Source organism: Lynx rufus, unplaced genomic scaffold (genome assembly GCF_022079265.1).
Source record: "Lynx rufus isolate CCGP_SWC_20201006 ecotype Redwood Valley unplaced genomic scaffold, mLynRuf1.p SCAF_6, whole genome shotgun sequence".
NCBI classification, from domain to species: Eukaryota; Metazoa; Chordata; class Mammalia; order Carnivora; family Felidae; genus Lynx; species Lynx rufus.
In genome coordinates, this window is record NW_025814878.1 from 23700605 (window position 1) to 23716345 (window position 15741).

At 41.4% G+C, this 15741-nt stretch overlaps 1 pseudogene; it reads left to right on the forward strand.

Moving 5' to 3' along the window:
* The window catches only part of LOC124529073 (forkhead box protein K2-like), a 51415-nt pseudogene extending 42564 nt beyond the window's left edge, over nucleotides 1-8851 (forward strand).
* Nucleotides 8852-15741: the final 6890 nt, after the last annotated feature.

The window sequence follows — 15741 nt, forward strand, 5'->3', positions numbered from 1 at the left end:
GAGAATAACAGTGGACTACTGTAAGTTTAAGGATGTGGTGACTCCAGTTACAGCTACTATATCAGATGTGGTTTCATTGCTTGAGCAAATTAACACATCTCCTAGCACCTGATATGCAGCTATTGATTTTGCAAAAGCCTTTTTCTCCATCCCTGTCATTTAAAGCCCACTGGAAGCAGTTTGCTTTCAGTGGGCAAAGCCAGCAAGAGACCTTCACTGTTCTACCTCAGGAGTATATCAATTCTCCAGCCATGTCATAATTTAGTTCATAGAGATCTTGATCACCTTTCTCTCCACAAGATATCATACTGGTCTATTACACTGATGGCATTGAACTGACTGGATCTGGCAAGCAAGAAGTATCCTAACCTTGTTGGGAAGACATTTGTGTGTCAGTGGGTGAGAAATAAATAAAAAATTGTGAGGGGTCCAGTGGTGTGGGGCATGCCAACATATCCCTTCCAACACGAAGGATAAGTTGCTGTATCCAGCACCCCCTCTCCAACCAGAAAAAAGGCACACCGCTAAAAGGGCCTCTTTGTATTTTGGAGGTAACATATCCCTCATTTGGGTGCGCTACTCCAGACCATTTACCAAGTAACCTGTAAAGCTGCTAGTTTTGAGTGGGGCCCAGAATTTAAAGAGACTTTGCAACATGTCCATGCAAGCTGCTCTGCTACTTGGGCCATATGATCTGGCAGGCAGATCCAAAGATGCCTGAAATATCAGTGGCAGACAGAAATCCTATTTAGAGCTTTTGGCGGACTCCTATAGGTAAATCACAGTGTAGGCTCTTGGATTTCGGGAAAAAGCCCCGCCATCTTCCGCAGATAACTACTCTCCTTTTGAGACTTATACAGGGTCTTATTAGAAGCTGACTGCTTAATTGTTGGCTCACCAAGTTAGGAAGCAACCCCACTGCCCATCATGAGCTGGGTGCTATCTTACCCATCGAGCCATAGAGTTGGGCATACACAGCAGGACTCCATCATCAAATGGAACTGGTATATACATGGACTTCTATAAGGTTGACCTGCCTATGGCCATTACTGAGTGCCCAACCTGTCAGCAGCAGAGACCAACACTGAGTCCCTAACATCACACTATTCCCTGAAGTAATCATCCATCTATCTGGTAGCAGGTTGATTCCACTGGATCCCTTCCATTATAGAAGGGACAGAGTTTTATTTTTACTGGAATAGACACTTACTCTGAATATTGATTTGCCTTCCTTTAATTCAATGCTTCTGCCAAAACTACCACTGTAGACATATAGAATATCTTACACACTGTCATGTATTCCATACAACATTGCTTCTGATAAAGGAATTCACTTCACAGCAAATGAGCTGTGGTCATGGGCGTGGGCTCACAGAATTTCCTGGTCTTACTGTGTTACGCACCATCCTTAAGCAACTGACTTGATAGAACAGTAGAATGGTCCTTTGAAGACTCAGCTATAGCACAAGCTAGATGCTAATACCTTGCAGGACTGGAACAAGGTTTTCCAGATGGCTGTGTATGATCTGAATCAATGTTCAATATATGGAATTATTTCTGCAATAACTGGAATTCATGGGTCCAGGAATCAAAGGATGGAAACAGGAGTAGCAGCACTCACTATTACTCTTAATGACTCACTAGCAAAATTTTTGCTTCCTGTTCTTGCAACTTTCTGTCTGCTGGCTTAGTCTTAGTTCCTAAGGAAGGAATGCTTTCACCAGGAGACACAACAATGATTCCATTGAACTAGAAGTTAAGCCTGCCACCTGACCACTTTGGACTCATTGTGTCTGAATCAACAGGCAAAGAAGTGAGTTACTGTGCTGTCTTGGGTGACTGATTCTGACTGCTAATGGGAAATTGGACTGCTACTCTACAATGCAGAGCAGGAAGAGTATGTCTGAAATATATCCCTTAGTATTCCCATACTTTGTGATTAAGGTCACTAGAAGACTAAAAAAAAAAACCAATCCAGGCAGAACTACTAATAGCCCAGACCCTTCAAGAATAAAGGTTTTGGTCACCTCATCAGGTAATCAACCATGACCAGCTAAGGTGCTTGATGAAGGCAGAGTGAATATAGAATGGGTAGTAAAAGAAGGTAGTGATAAATACTAGCTATGACCATGTAACCAGTTACAGAAATAAGCACTTAACTGTCATGAGTTTTTTCTTCTTATTTTTTTGTGAATATACTTACATGTATATTAGCTTATGTATATCTCTGTCTTATTTCCTCTCTTATTCCCCTGTTATGTAACATAAAATGTATTGACTTTGTATCATAATACTTAAGTATTGCTAATTTTACATCATGGTATTTAAGTTATAGGATATCAAGAAGAATAGCAAACATCACTCAAGGACTTTACCTCCTCTTCTAGAGAAGGGGCATTTTCAGTTGTATGCAAGATGGTTGTATGGTCCTAGATAAAATTATGACCTTGTTATTGTCTTCATTTGGGGAGTAATTATGGCTTAAAGAGATGCATATGGGTGACAAGTTGATAAGGGATCAATTGTAATGGTTAAGTTTAAGTGTCAACTTGACTGAGCCATGAGGTGCCCTGATATTTGTTAAAAAATTATTCTGGGTGTTTCTATGAAGGTGTTTTTGGATGAGTTTAACATTTAAATAGAGAGACTGAGTAAAGTAGATTGCCCACTCTAATGTGGGTGGGTCTCATTCAACCCATCAAAGGCCTAAATAGAACTAAAAGGCTCAGTTGAGTAAGAGAGAATTCCTCCTGCCAGACTGCCATTGAGCTGGAACATCAGTGTTCTTCCATCAGACTCAAATTCAAACATCAACTCTTCTGGGTCTTGAGCTTGTCATGCTTCGGACTAGAACTACACCATTACCTCTTATGGTTCTTGGGCATTTAGACTCAAACTGGAACTGGAACTATACCATTAGCTCTCCTAGACCTCCAGCTTACTGACAGCAAATTTTGGAACTTGTTGGCCTCTATAATCGCATGAGCTAATTCCTTATAAAAAATCAACAGAACATATATGTACTAAATTTATAATTTCATATATATCCCATCGATTCTGTTTCTCTGTAGCATCCTAATGCATGAAGTTTCAGGGTTGGTTAATTCAGTAACACAGAAGTATTAAGGACCAGATTCTTGCCATCTTCTCATTCTGCCATCTTAATATCTTGCTTATCAGCTTATGCTGGTTCTTCTCATGGTGCATGTGACTGCAGCAGCTGTAGACCACTTCTTCATCCAGCTACATCCAGAGTCAGAATAATGTCACTGGTTTTTTAAAACATGTTTCTTTCTTAAAACAAGCCTTTCTGAGAAGTAACCAGCAGACATCCCCTCATCCAAAGATGAAATGAAAATTGGCCAGAAAGATGGCATGCCTCTTCTTAATCCAGTCTCTGGAGAACAGAATCAAATTACAATGATTGGCTAAGAATAGTCAGATTTATTCTCTTGAAACAAAGGATCGGAGTCACTTTTCCCGAGCCAATGGCTACATAGCAGGTGAACAACCGGATAAGTTTTAACAGCAAGAAAGAAGAGGGAAATAAACTTGAAAGCAAACACCAGGATCTACTATAACTTTCCTGCCCTAGGATAGCCCTCCATTTCCATGGAGATGGGAATCTGAATTTTCCTAATTGTTCTGAACCTCAAAATCAGATTTTCCCACTAAGTGACTAAGAGCTGTAGGATAATAAGTGTTCACAGTGCAGATTTCTTCACTCACCTCCTCCCACCCCACCCCACATGTAGATGCCAAGAGCCCTCCTTAATAAACCTCTCATATACAAATCTCAGGGTCCATTTTCTGGAAAATCCAGCCTTCTCAGGAGTAGACAACAGAGGGGACTGGGCCACAGCTGATGTGATATTCAGGTGTGCTCTACTAGTGGAGACTATGTTCTGATGTCTTCTCCAGAGCAGGAATTGTATCTGTGGTGAAATGCATTACAAATTCTGTAACTTCTGTTTGTCTTAATTCACATATAAAAGTTCAAATTTAAGATCAAAATTTCTCCTAATCTAGCTATGGAGACAGATACATTTTTTTAAAAAAAATAGTTGTCTAAAAAAGCACACAAGTAGATTTCTAAGGAAAAGCTTTAAGCAAAAGATTTGCAAATGTTATTCTTTTCTCCCTTTGTGCTGATATCTTTCATAAAAAGGCATGGCCACCTTTGCATAAATTGCTTTAAAAACAATGATCAAAGTATATTTAATTCATCTGTTCCCATCAGAAGGAAACATCATTACTAGGCAGTGTCTAGGATTTCATAACCCATTTGGAGATTTTTCAAAGGATCTCCCATAAACAACACCTATAAGATGCAAGGCACAGTCTTGGAGGTACAGAAAGGAGTAGGATATATCGCCTTAAGGAGCTTATACCCTAGTGGCGTATAAAGAGAAGAGGAAAAATGTAGTGTGATAAATGCATGAGGGGTGAGGGTATTATGAGATGACACATCATGTCACTTCATTCAGCCTACAAGATAGGAGAGGCTTATCAGAAGTAAGTCAGAAGGGCACCTAGCAGAAAATAGGCTTGTAAGGAGGAAGGGAGTTCCTGGAAGAGAGGAAGATATGCATAGAACTACATGTAAGAGCAAAGAGGAATCATTCTAAAAATTGGAAGTATTACTACTATACTCCCAACACCCAGATCAGCGCTCAACAGATGCTGAATCCTCAATCAGTATTCGCTAAGTAGATGAGCGAATAAATCAAATAGTTGTACTCAGTTGATACATAAGAGTGTAAGGAAGGAAAGGGGTAAGCATGATGTTGGAAGAGTACATGAAGAGTCTTCCTAATATGTCAACCTTATTCTGAAAGATATGGAAAACTTAAAAATTCAAGCATGGTGGCTATGAGCAGACCCATTGACAGCCATGCACAGAATAGAGTTAGAGGCACAACTGAGGTGGGGAGTTTAGTAAAGACACCATCACAGAATCCAGGCAAGAAATAGTGGGGACTTAAGAAAAAAGCAACAGAAACAGAGAAATTGTAAAAATCTATGAATCATGGGGATAGTTTCAAAGTAGTATGAACAAGTCTTGGGTAACATTTTGGATGTGGGTCTTTGGTGAGATACAAACACCATTTGCTTTGAAAAACCTTGGGAATTTTATTGGCCATTTAGAGTACACCACATAACGTGAGTTAGTCAGTTGTCCAAACTGAACCTATCTCTGAAAGAGAAACCTTCACAAAGTCATTATAATCCCCAATGGTACCATATCTTCTCTAGTTTTCTCTGTTCTAACCCCTTCCATTTCCATGGTAACCCATGTCATAAAGATAAAATAAAGAAATACTTCTGATATCTCTATTTTTCAGGGCTCTTGTTTTTCTTTGATGTTCAAAAAATTGTCCTTGACACCCAATTTTAATTACTCTGAAGAAATAACAAATCAACTAAACATTACCAAAGGGGGAAACATATATTTTGTACCTTTCTCAATCTATATTCTTTTTCCAGGGTAGCTGCAGCTAAGCCCCAAACTAAGATATTTACAGAACTTAATCATGTTCGCAAGAATAATAAGCTGGAACATACAAAAGCAACAGGAAGGCCTTGCTGGCCACTCTGTATTGTGCCACCTTGAAGACATGATCACAGATAGTAAAAACAATGGGGGAGAGAAAAAATTAAAAGTTCTCTTCTCCTCCAAGTTCACTCTAGTTGTTCTGTTTCAATATTAGATCTTTTCATGATTAACACTAGCCTTCTAGAGTCAGTCTCCAAAATCTGCCAACTTAATTTTTTTATATTCCTACACGGTGTAACTCATCAATAAGCTTGAGATGCAGCAGGAGGGTACTAATTTCAAATATGGTATGACATGAGCTAGAATAAAGTATCATCATCATTATGTTAGTCACGTATCACCCACTTTTCTCACAGGTTCACTGTAAGATGAAGAGTAAAGGAGGAAGAATAAAAATTTTTCAACCCTAGTCCCAAGGCTAATATTATATATGTTAACATTTTCATTCCATGTGTTAAAAATTTGTTAAGTGAAAAATTTAACTTAAGTGAAATTTATGTTAAGTGAAATCTGGGATATCAGGCACCAGGTGGCATTATCAAGCAAAAGTGTGTCACATCCATTCAAAGCAGTGAGATCTGCCCACAGCATAAGGTTGAACCATATAGCATGTCTTTCTTGTGTCCTGCTTCCAGTTGCCTTGTCTGTCTTGCTGATTCCTATTATGTGGATCCCATTTGGGGTTTCTAGTGTCTTTTCTATTTGACCCTTGGCATCGCCCCTTCAATAACAGTAATTGTCTCTGAAATCTACCACATTGACACTTTCCCCTTACATTAAGCTTGAGGACACCAGCAGATCTCCAGGTTTGCCCCATGTCTGGTGTTGCTATAGCTTGTACAGTACATGCTTTTAGGACCCATCAGTGAGCCATGGAAAATATACACGTTAAGACTGGGCATTCAACACTGGATTGTGATGAGGGTTACCCAATGTATAAATTTGCTAAAAATCATTAAACTGTACACTGGGAATAGGTGAATCTTGTGGTCTGTAAATTATACCTCAGAAAAGCAAAAAAGAAAAGGTTTGGTCAGATAATGAAAGTAGGTAGCACAAGTTTGGATCGACGCTGAACCCAACAACAACAACAAGAGTAAATATAGATGGTGCTATCATCATGACAAGGACTGACCACACAGAAAATCAGCACACTGGGGCAAATCATAGGATCTGTTAGTTACATCAGTTCCCAGTTACAGGAAGATTGGAGAACTATTAAAAACCCTATTATTAAAAACCCTTGTTGTTGGTGTTGGTGATTCAGCAGAGTTAACACTGGGATCTCAATGCTTCCCAGTTGCTGGGAAGAGCACTGCAGCAAGGAATTTGCATTTGTCAATTGGGGCTTTAGTATGTAAACCAACACTGTTCAATTTAAGGACACAAAAAAATGATTTCTTACAAAGGTATGAGGTCATTTACAGAACGGAACAATAAAGCATTGGATAGAATATTGAAAGAAACAGGACAGGGCCGGCAGCCTGGTGCGGCCCTCAGTTCAATGGTGAGACTGGGCCATGATGCACATGTTAAGGCCTCCAGTTCCAGTACCTAAGGAAACGCTCAGTGACCATGGGGCCCAACTCGTCCCAGGACTCAAAGGACATGAGTTTTGGTCGCTGGCGCCACCCTGCAGCACCACGTCCAGACCTTCATGTCCCCAGGCAGCAGTGGCCAGGGCAGCGCTGCCCGGAGCTGACCTCATAGCCCAGGCCCCAAGCCTGTGGTGATTTCCACCTGCGCTGCGTCCACCAGAAGCGGGCGTTCACGGACATGTTTCAGAGGCGTGGGAAGCCGCCGCTGCAGCTGCAGCGCGCGTGCACGTCCGGGTTCCCGAACACAAACATCAAAATCGTGATCGCTGCCTGTCCAGCGAGAAGAGGGAGAGACGGGAGGCGCCGAGTTCCCCGTGAAACCCGAGCAGGCCCACATCTCGCCCCTGGCCATCGACATTCCAGACACCACGGCCCACTTCATCAGCCCCCTCGCCTCCGGCTGCGGGAACCACCAGTGCTGCAAACTGGCCCATCCAGCCCCCGGGGAGTACAAAACCCGCTGTGGAATCCCATCTGACTTCAATTTAATGGCCCACAACTCACAGACAGAAAACGAACAGGAAGCTTCTGGGTAGAGACAGCCTAAAGGATGATACGAAGCCACCTTATTCCTGCACACAATTAATCATACAAGCAATTACGATGTTTCCTGATAAACCACTCACCCTAAATGGAATGTATATGCACATCACTAAAAAATTATCCATACTACAAGGGCAAGCAGAATTCAATACGCCACAATGTCTCTCTGAATTGTTATTGCATCAAAGTACCAGGTTCCCAGGAAGAACAGGTAAAGGTTCCTTCTGGAGGATAGATCCTGCCTCCGAAAGCAAATTAGTTGAGTAGGTTTTTAGGAAAGGAGGTCTAGGGTCTTGCTTCAGAATCCCTCTGGGACCGCTCTCGGAAGTGCCCGGCCTCTCCCAACCCCACTGGAGCCTGTCTGCTCACATCGGTGGCGCTCAGACCCTCCCCCCCCCACCACCTCCCGGGGGTCAGAGAAGATTCAACAGCCCTGGAGCCCAAGCCTGGCGTCTCACAGCCCCTACGGGCCTTCGTCCAGGAGGGCACCAGGCTCGCCTCCGTCTAGTCCACCCATCTTGATGGCCCGTCACCTCCACCGTCGCAGCCCCGGTGACCACCTCCACCTCCCAGCAGCCTGCCATGCAGACGGTTCGCGCCGTCCACTGGATCCCTGCGGTGCCCGTCACCAGCAAGGCCCGCCTGGCCCCAGCGAACGCGTACGCTGTCGCCGAGCGGGTGGCCGGTCACTCAGGTGGCCGTGCCGGCCCCTCCTAAGCAAGAGCCTCAGGACGTGTGTGAAGACCAGGAAGAAGGAAAAGTGAAAGTAGAACCTATTCCTGCGGTTAGCCGTGCCACACGAGGCGCCGCTAGCGGGATCAGATGTGACAGGCCACCCCGGTTCAGACGGTCACCTCCAGGTCGGCACCAGCTACCAATAAAAACTGTAAAGCAAAACGGGACTCACGCGGTGCCAATCCGCGCCTAGGGGCACGGCCGGGCTTCCGAGGCAGTGGTGAGTGGTCTGAAGCGGCTGGCGACAAACACGTCGGGGTTGGCGTCTCTGCCCACAGAGCACGGGAACCGGGACCCGTCCGAATGGCTGCGGCAGAAGCGGGTCCCGACCGCAGGCGGCCAGAGCTTCGTCTCGCGGCGAGCATGGGAAAGCTGCCGGCCGCCATGCGGGAGGACGGCGTCCAAGTCTGGCCACTAGGAGAGCTTTTCTTACTTTAATGTCAACTCTGTGGTGCCAGAAGGGGACGCTGCCTCCCACCCACGTCGCCAGCGCATTCTCTCGGCAGGTAGAGGCCCCTGCGGTCGGACTTCTCAGCGCTGCAAACAAAAATGCAGGCGGCCTTCAGTTAAAGACGGAAGTCACACCTGCACAAAGCCACACACGGAAGGAAACCTCCTTCCGGCAGCTGGGTCCTTCCGAGAGGGCCCAACGCTTGGGGCAAGCTGACCTGCCAGGACGTCGCGGGGGCCACCTCGCCTCGCTCAGGGGACTTGTGGGCAGGGCACTGTGGGTAAGACAGTTTTTTGTTGTTCCCATGTGGAATTAGAATATTTCGACGTGTACTTTCTTTCTTTACCAAATGGGGGTGGGGAGGCGTTGACATTTCAAATCACTCCATTTCTACTCTGGAATCACACAGGACTTTTCGCGTGGATTTCGTTTTGTTTGTTTTGCAGTTTTGTTTGTTTCCAGCTACGGATGATTTCCTTTTGTTTGTCCTGTTAAAGTTCAGGTGGAACTGCTTGATAACATCTGCAAGTTTTCTGTGTTAGAGCAGGTGCTTCATGCATTTAATCCACCTCCATTTCAGTGTGTAAGGGTGGCCCTACAGACTTGACAGACAGATAACCTCTTGTTACATTGAGGAAAAAAACTGCTGGACTCACAGGAGCTGCACTTAACTGTTTTTCTTTCCGGCTCTTTTTTGTAGTTTCTTTGTGTTGATTTCTTCCCCGCCCCAGCCCCCCACTCCCAAGCATAATATTCCACTCTAAGTAGGACAAGTCTTATAAGGAGTATGTAGGTTTCAAACAACAGAACTGTTACTACTTGGACTGGAAAACAAAAGATTTGACCTTTTACAACACACCCTTTTCAAAATGTCACAGATCTCTCCATGGCTTGTTGGCCATTCAGTGTCATCGGTTCCAGGCATCATCAAGTCCAACCACTTGTCTACCTCATGATGTTGCTGTTGGCCCTGCTCACAGGTAGCTGGAGCTCAGGTGGAACAGAAGCTGCGTGTTGACAGGAGGGTCTTGGAGCAAGTGCCCTGAAGTTAAGCATTGAAAACATCTAAGTTGTTTTCTGATTTGTAATAGGAAATTCCCCACAGCCTTTCATAACTGATCCAGTCCTAGGGCTGACTTCTCTCCTACAAAAATTAAAATCCAGAGCAAAGGAAACAAAGGTAAGAGAGTGAGCACTGTAGCCCCCCCCCCCAGCTTCAGTTCAGACTATCCCAGAAGAAAACCCACAGGCCTGCCCAGAGTGTTCCACAGGGTCAGGGCTGAGCAGTCCTGCAAATAGAAGGCTTTGGCCTTATTGTGAATTTCTAAATGCCATCATCATAACATTATTTATTTAAGTATAGTTATTTTGGTATTTAATTTTTTTAAAGAGAGGGGAGAAAAAAACCTGTATTTTCCTGGTGGAATGAAAAGATTCAGAATGGTATATAGTTAAGCAATTTAAAAAGATTTATGATTTACCTACAGACCAAATATGATAAATCTGTTCTATCTATGTATTGTGTGTCAAACAAAAGTATGGAACTGTCATAATGTTATTGCAGATAATGCATATTATAAACTACGAAATTACTGCAAAACAGATAATTCCAATAATCCAATAGTCAGGACTAATTTATAGTCTCTTTGGGTTGCTGCCATCAGATTAATCATCAATAACTGTGTTACCCCATTCAAGATTTAATTTCCAGAGAGAGAGTTTACTGTCCTTGCTTAGCTCAAGTGTCCCTGTATCCATGTCTTGGCCTTAGATAAGGCAAAAGTAGGGCTTTTTCATTGACATCCCTTCCAAGACCACATATAATGGGAGAAGGATTATTTTCCACATGAAAATCTAAGTATTTTTACCAAAACAAGAAGGAAGAGGTGCTGGGTAGAAAACACACACACACACACACACACACACACACACACACTCACTATATTAAGATATACTGTCAATCAATAAAATTTGTAGTTCCTTTTCCAGATAGTCTGCCCATTAAAAAAAGCAGCTGGGTTGAGATTAAGACAGTTGCAATACTTTCTCAGGAAAATGACTAGAAAGAACATGGTAGAGCCTCAATTCTACAAAAGGACTGGAGTAACTATAAGAAAAACTAGAGACTGGGGATAAAGTAGGGTGAGAAGGCTCACAGAAAGAAGAATCAAATGCAGGGAACCCAAGAGAAAATAAAGGAATAAGTATGACTCAGAGAGCAAGGCCAGAATGTAGCAATCACTCCTGGACAGCAAGGGCACTCTGGGTGTATTAGACCAGTGGTCAGACCCGATCAACCCCATTCACCCACTTCTGTCTTCCCTTGTTACCCTCTGCCTTCCAACTAAGTCCCACAGTGGGTTTAGGTCAGTTTGACCCAGTCTTTCTTTCATTAGGATTAGCTCAGTAATTAGAGATCAGTATCTATTATAGAACCAAGTGTGTTTTTTCCAAGAAAGTTTCAATTTCCCAAGAAATTTAATTTCTGAGACGTATAGGTTAAAATAATCTAGTGGGAAAGGGGCTGTGAGTTTTTATGGCTTTGACATTTTCTAAGGAATCTCTATACCCATCATGGGGCTCAAACTCACATTCCGAGATCCAGAGTTGCATGCTCCACCAACCGAATCAGTCAGGTGCCCCTGGCTTTGACATTTTCTGAGCTATGTTAAGAGAATGAAATTCAGTTAAAATATAGTTAGTGTCTACTATGTGCAGAGCAGTATGATAAATACCGGACAAAAAAAGGTGGACATACATCATCATTGCTCTCAAGGTGCTTGCTATAGACTAGAATGCCTTTGTTCCCCCAAATTCATGTGTTATATACGATGTGATGGTATTTGGAGGTGGGCCTTTTGAAAGACGACTAGCTCATGAGGATGCAGCCCTCATGAATGGGGTTAGTGCCCTTATAAAAGAGGTTTCAGAGAGCTCTCTTGCCCTGTCTTCCATGTGTAGACACAGAGACAAGATGGCAGTCTAAAAGGAAGAAGGCTTTCACCAGACACCAAATCTTCCAGCTTCTGAATCTTGGACTTCCCAACCTCTAGACCTGTGAGAAATGAATTTATGTTGTTTATAAATCACTCAGTCTCTGGTATTTTTGTATGGCAGCCAGAACAGACTAAGACAGTACCTATCATACAGGAGGGGTATAGAAATACCAATGTTCATTGTATATATAAATGCAATCAATGTGTTTCAAAGGCATTGGAGCATGAATATCTACTGTACACTGGGGAATTGGGGGCCATGTGAAAGGAGAGGTGACATTTGCAGGGAAATGGGACTTTGACAGATGGACAAAATGGATGATAGTGTTCCAGCCAGAGAAAATAATATGCAAAATTATGACTGATATGACATGTTTCTACTTTAAATATTGGAGGAACTGACATCTTCCAGAACTACATATAGTGTTTCTGGTCAGGGGATAGGAGAGTAATGGTGGGGCTGATATATGTGGCTCACTGTAGGCCATATATATCGAGTATTTGAGGCAAACCTTTGAAAAATTCTGATCAGGGAAGTGAAATGCTAAAGAGCCTTGGAAAACTGTGAAGAGGATGGATTGAAGAAAGATGAGATGTTCTGCCCTAAGGGGCTTCTGTATCATCCAGGTAGAAGTAATGGGAGTAGATATGGAAAGAATGGAATGGATCTTTAGTACATAAAATAAACAGCAATTGATATAATAAAGGTTACGAGTTATAAAGCTCTATTTGTCAGGCACTAGCATTGTGTAATGACTAAAACTCCAGATTCTGGAACACAGTCTTCTGAATTCAAACATTGTGTTTCCATCTATTTAGTAGCCATCATGGGCAAAGTGCTCAGCTTTCCTGCACCTTAGTTTCCTTATCTGTAAACTACGACCTACTTAATGGAACTGTGACGATTAGTTACTATATGAAAAATACTCCAGTGCCTGAAATACAGCAAGTACTCACAAATCTTAGGAATTATTATATCATTTTCCATATGAGTAAACTGTAATATACTTAGATTAAGGTTAGATAACTAATGTAGGAAATGTGTTTCAAATTCATGTTTGTCTAGTTCTAGAGCATGAGCATATAACTTCTGGTATTACTCCAAGTTGTCTGACCAACAGACTATGCTCAGTGATGGAAGCTTGAAAAGGAAAAAAGGCTTCAGAAAACTAAATGATCTGTGTTTGATTTAAATGTTTTATTTAAACTTTGGATTTCCTATAGTTTCAGGTTTGGGAGTTGCATAATCTTTAACTCCAAGGGTTCACTAGAGATACTATCCTATTTTCTTTTAAGAGAAGGCTCTTTCTTCACTAATAGTCCTTGATGTTCCCAGTTACCATGATTTAAATTGGGGGAGGACAACAGCCCTAGAGGCTGTGCTAAACCAATCAAATTCTCTTTCTTGAACATTTATACTGAGAAAATTGGTCCTGCATGATAACAGATCATGAATGCAACAGACAATTTAGGGGTATCTTGTTTCAGGTTAACGGGATTAAATCATAGGCAGAATATGGAAGAGTTTGAATTACAGACTAAGAAATTCTGATTTTATTATACTAGCAGGGGAAAAATCACAAAAGATTTTGAGTAGGAGATTGCTTGTGAAAATAAATAAGAATATTGAATTTATAAGGTTATATAAAGTGAACTGAAAGTTAAAAAGGTCAAGTTTATTGGGAACATAGATTCTTAGTCTGCCTCAGACTAGTAACAGCTGTTATACAAAGTAATGGATAATGCAAAGGTTCTTCTGAGGAAGAATTTACAAGGCTTGGTAATGGATAAAATATAAAAGGTAAAGGAAAGAGAAGAATCAAAAGTTAAATAAAAGATTTTGAGATTAGAGTGTAAATTACCAAAAATACAGAATCTAAGAGGAAAAGATGTTTTTAAGGCATTGAATTAAAATTTTTAGGGGCGCCTGGGTGGCTCAGTCAGTTAACCATCCGACTTCAGCCCGGGTCACGATCTTGCGGTCCGTGAGTTCGAGCCCCGCGTCGGGCTCTGGGCTGATGGCTCAGAGCCTGGAGCCTGCTTCTGATTCTGTGTCTCCCTCTCTCTCTGCCCCTCCCCCGTTCATGCTCTGTCTCTCTCTGTCTCAAAAATAAATAAACGTTAAAAAAATTTAAAAGAAAAAAATTTTTAAATGTTGAGTTTCAGGTAATGATAGACCATTTAAGTAAAAAATTTCTATATGGGTATTTGATATTAAAAGATTTCAGAGCTAGGAAGTATCTTAGAAATTATCATAGTCCAATTGTTTTATTGCTCAAGTGAGAAAACTGAGATCTAGAAGGATAAATAATTTATCTTATATAACACAAGTAATTAATATAGAACTAGAACTCAAGCCTTTTGACCCCCAATCTTTTAATTGATTGGTTATAGCAGAAGATATATGAAAATGATAACATTGGAAGTCTACAGTGATATAATATGTTGAAGTCATGAGATTTTTCAAAATTTATTTTGAGAAAAATAGAATGAGCAGGGCAGGGGTAAAGAGAAAGGGCGAGAGAGAATCCCAAGCAGGTTCTGCACAATTAGCATGGAGCCAGACATAGGGCTCAAACTCACGAACCATGAGATCAGGACCTGAGTCAAACTCAAGAGTCAGATGCTTAACCAATTGAGTCACCCAGGTGCCTTGAAGTCATGAGATTTTTAAGGTAGAGAGATAGCAAACAATTTACAACGTACATGCCAGCACCAATAAATTAGTAATAACTGCATGGATAAGTTGAAAGCAATTCTGAATCTGTGTCCAGGCTTATTGAGAAGGAATGATATGGCCATTAGTGATCCTGGCCAGTAGCAAGATTGGAGAAGTGGGAAGCATATATGACACCTGCTGCCATTACTAGTCAGAAAGAATATTGCAGTCATAATCATGAGGAAGAACTGAAAATATTTGAAAAGGTAAAAAACCGGCAAAATTTCTTAATAGCTTTGCATCAAGAAATAACATCTCCTTTCTATTATTTGGTTCCTATCTTAAATACAAAGTGTTAGATAAACTGCTGAAGGCTTATTGGAAATATGAAATGTTTGAATATTTGGGAAGTCATGATGCAAGAAGTTGAAAAAGATTAAGAGGCAGAGAAAAAGAGGGAAACAGAGAGAGAAACAAACTATCAATTGAACTTTTTTAATAACTTGGTTTATTTGGTTTGTATATTCCCAGACTTAGCTTAATTTGTTTTATTCAGATACTACCTAGTAAAACTTCTTCTGAAATAAATTATATATGCTAAAGTCAAGATGTGAATTGACCACACACATATATCTCTTCCTCTTTTCAATAACCTAGAAAATGGTTATAAAGAAAACACACACCACCACACATACATATATATGTGTATACATACCTATAATATATGTGAGTATATACACAAACTCAATAAAGAGAACAGAAAGTAGACCATCAGCAGAAAAGAAATGCCATCAATTTCTTTTTTCTAATTTTTTATATGTTTATTCATTTTTGAGAGAGAGGGTTGCCAATATCTTTATCTTAAAAAGTAGAGTGACAAGAGATATGATATGTAGTTGACCAAAAATGAAGGGGTAAGTATATTACTTAAAAAATAACCAGGAGAGAAATTAAATATAGTAATATCAACACTTGGTTAGTGCTTTAGGTGTATTTTGACCCATTTATCCTCATAATAATCCTCTGAGGAAGGACTATTATTATCCCCATTTTACAGATGAGGAAGAGGATTCAGAGGGACGGATTCACTTGCCTAAGTTCACACAGCTTGCAAGGGGCAGAAATGGGATTCCAGAGTGTGCTCTTCTCTACTGTAGTCTGCTGCCTCCTCACATGACTTTATTGGGAAGAGATGGGGAAGG